Consider the following 4195-nt stretch of genomic DNA (forward strand, 5'->3'; position numbering starts at 1 on the left):
TGGGATGATGGAACCCCTTCTCTCAACTTCCTGTAGATCTTATGCACTAAAACCTCTCACACTCAAAATATTTATCTGCTGCTGCAACCTTGGAGAGGAAATGGCGCAACCTTGCTCACCATAATAATACATAGTTTTATTAGACACGTTTAATAAAAGATTGACGTTTCAGCCGTCAATGGCCTTCTTCAGAATAATAACAAAGGGAAAGAACAAGTTCATATAGGGCATAGGGAAGGCCATTAGGGGAAAACTATGCTGCTGCAACTACCACAGCTATCTCCTGTGATTCCCACTCCATCAGTACAGTGCAGTTGATCACCATGGCTATAAACACAAGAAACCCAACCTTACTAAACCTTACTCTTCAGGCCTACTCACTCCCAGTCTAATCACTCACATTTGGGCTATCTTCTACTCTTTTTTTTTTATTTTATTTAACTAGGCAAGTCAGTTAAGAACAAATTCTTATTTTCAATGACAGCCTAGGAACAGTGGGTTAACTGCCTGTTCAGGGGCAGAACGACAGATTTGTACCTTGTCAGTTTGGGGGTTTGAACTTGCAACCTGCCGGTTACTAGTCCAACACTCTAACCACTCTCTTCGATGCCTCAGCATAGGAAACTTACTGCCACACTCGAACTCTGGCGGTCTCAACCTGTCTCTCTTTCTCACAGGGCACTTCGGATCCCCAGCTGCATGGGTGCACCCACAGTTGACACACAGTGCTTTCTCTATCCCAACTGTACACTACCTCTATGTCCTCCTGCACATCTCTCACATCTTGGGGTCTCCCTTCTACACATTGCTGCAACATGTCTGAATCCTTGACACCCAAAGCACCGTAGAGGTTTCATAGCAGAATAGCAACTACAACCTAACCTGACCTCATCAGATAGAAACTCTGTGTCAAAAATCTACAAAACAGACAGTTTATTCTCAGTCTCGCCATTGCCACTGAGTCTATGGATCACCAAACGGCGGGCGTCACAAACACCAGGAATGTTATTTTTCCTTTGAGCCACCTCTACACTCAACGCTAACCCACTGAACACCCCTTTGAGCGGTGCCCTGTTCACATTTTCATAAATTCATAGAATGTTTGTAAATGACGTATAGTAAGACATTTGTGAACATTCTATAGCAATATAGAGTGGTAAAGTGACGTTTGGGAAATTAATTAAATGACATGATTCATCATGGCAACAGGAGAAAAAAGGTCTCAAACCTCCTTCTTCACCCCAGTTGAGTTAGAAATATGAATGAATGTGTATGCAAGAAAAAAAGCAATACAGTAGCAGCAGCAAAATAACAACAAAAAATTGCTTTTATCTTGAGTGTTCCACTTATTCAACATATTTATTACGTGTGTGTGTGTGTGTGTGTGTGTGTGTGTTTTAATATTTAACAAAACGTACTTGGCAGCAAGCAATTGTGATGTTGTTTAGCCTACCCTACCTAATTAAACATCATTCATTGGCTACATTCAACATGTGATATTTAAGTAGTTAGTGAAATTTTCAAAGCAACAAAAAAAAAAAGTAGCATTTTCAGCCATCCTAACACGGGCAGCATTTAATACTGTCTATTTGAAAGTAACACCTAAATGCCTTTGTACATACAAGTCTCCAAATTTGTGCTCACTGGACATGTTCAAATTTGTCCTCCATTATAGCCAATATAAAAAAGGCTGAGGGCTGAAAAACAGTTGGGGATCCACCCCTACCACCACCCACAGAGGCTGAAGGGACACAAGGGCCTACATAAGAGGTTAGTTATTAAAATGAATTATATGTACATTCATCCTTTTGCCAGTGTCACCTCAGTGACTCCCACCCATCCATCTATGACACAACTTGGCACACTGATTTTCTTGTAGCAGTACAATTCTTTGTAATTGACTGCTGTTACTTTTTCAGATTCTTAATTGTCCTTCAGACATCCTAATCTGTTTTAAGGTGACTCAGTTTATGTGGCCTGCACACTGTTGTAAAAACAAAATTCATATTAGGTGGGGAACTTTTCTGGGTAAAGTTATAATTTAACTGTCTAATCTTCATCTTCTACCAGTTACTGATGGTGTCATCTGTCCGGTGGAGCCTTCTGCCATAACAGACCTCCATGCAGTTGTAAGTACTCTTGATACTCCACAGATTTTATAACGGGTTAGAGTAGAACACCCAAATGGTTGAATTTTCATTACAGGAGGATGAAGACACCTTGTCAGCTGCCACAGAGAGGGAAGATACAGAGAGGCCTATTGAGGTTTACACCTTAAAAATAACATCTAACAGTTGATGATAGTGTTGTACCATAATAAAACCTTATTATATATAAAGTCTTTATTTGACACTGGGGAGGTGATGGATCAATCAGAAATGATGGTAGCATATTGTGTCTCTGACTGCTCTTCCATCTCATGCGTCAGTGGGGTGGTTAGGATCATTATCAGGATCGTTCACTGGTTGAGTAGGACATTGATCTCCTCTAATTGTGGCAATGTTGTGGAGAATCACACATGCCACAATAATGACACTTGCCCTTTCTGGGGTGACCCTGAGCCTACGAAGGCACTGGAACCGGGCCTTGAGCATCCCAATGGTCATCTCTACCCTGGCTCGTGTCCTGCAGTGAGCCAAGTTATAACGTTGCTGCGAGCCGGGCTAAGGATCAGGGTAAGGGTAAGGGGTCAGCAAATAGGGCTGGCAGGGGTACCCTCTGTCACCAAGCAGGTAACCATCGAACTCTCCTATGATAATACGAGGATACAGTCAACATTTTCAGTTGCATTAGGAGGAAACAATTGGATATTGGATATAGCTATATATATATATATATATATAACTCACCACGGGCAAATCTAGCGCTCAGTGTATACAGAAATGTGCAAGTCATGCACAGACCCAGGCCACTTTGCTTCCACGTGGCTGATGTGCGCTGCATCACATATGATCTTCACAGTGCAGAACAGTAATTAGCTGCAGTAGCTGTATTCTGATGTAACTTTCATTTGGAATGCCAAAGGCTACTATTTAAGCCTACCTGCACATTAATGCTGTGGAAAGACTTCCTATTCACATATTCTTCTTCATTTACTGAAGGAGCTGTGATAGGAATATGAATGCCATCTATGCAGCCAATCACACCTGGAAATCCTAAAATATATCAAATTAACTGATTAGTGCATCAAGTCTCAAAGCTTCATACTAAATTAATTAATTATTGCTTAGACTGATACCTGCAATTCTGTGGAATTCTTGGAGTCTTGTGGGTCTGTGACTTGGGAACACCACAAAAGTGTACAGTAAACGTTAGTGTAAGAGTCACATTTCTGACAGACCGACAGACGGTTGCCTTGGAAATATGCTCAGCGTCACCGTGGTTATATAGAAACCCCCCATGGCAAAAAAACTAAGTGCAACACAAAGAATTTGTTCCGAACTGAGAGCATGTTCACGATGTGTCACATGAACAATATTAGGCTTGAGAAAATTGTTCAGATGAATGATCAATTGGGAAGAAAAACGGAAACGCTCAAACAGATAATCATCAGGGAATGATAAAACATCCAAGCGGGGTCTAATCACCCTCTTCCCGACAGGCTTCAGCTAAAGAGGAGGATAAACTCAGGGTTAGTTGAAGAAAACCTGCCAGTGAGCAGGTTAGCTCTTGCCATAGTAACTGACTCAGAGTTAAGCTGAACTGGCTTTGTAGAACCGAAAACCCAAAGTTTTCTTAAACTCTGAGTCAACTAACTCTAAACCCGCTTTCTGAAACAGGGTCCAGGACCTCCTCCTTGCGCCTTTTTATCTGCAAAATAAAACACAGTCCATTACGTAACTCGACTTGACAGAATAGCTGTCTCGAAAAATCTGAACGTGAACCAGAACTACATAGCAGATAGAAAAGGAATGTGGGGTTCGGACGAATATCCCTTAAGTGAATGATCAACCTTGCTACCAGGAACAAGTATTCTTCTTTTTCAGAAGTAAACAATAACATACTTATTAGATGAGAGATGGTCATCATTATTTACCAATAATTCCAGTTACTCATATACAATGTTAAAGAGTAGTCTGATGATCCATGATGAGATGTGTGAGATTACTAGGTGTGTGTGTAATTTAAAATGTTCACTTACACAAGATTTGGCTTTGACATAAACATGATTCTCCATATCATTGCTGGACTTCAT

General features: G+C 40.9%; 1 pseudogene; it reads right to left on the reverse strand.

The window, feature by feature from the left end:
* Positions 1 to 2417: 2417 nt before the first annotated feature.
* On the reverse strand, positions 2418 to 4195 carry LOC118964545 (annotated as a pseudogene).

The sequence above is a fragment of the Oncorhynchus mykiss genome, chromosome 5 (assembly GCF_013265735.2).
Source record: "Oncorhynchus mykiss isolate Arlee chromosome 5, USDA_OmykA_1.1, whole genome shotgun sequence".
NCBI lineage: Eukaryota > Metazoa > Chordata > Actinopteri > Salmoniformes > Salmonidae > Oncorhynchus > Oncorhynchus mykiss.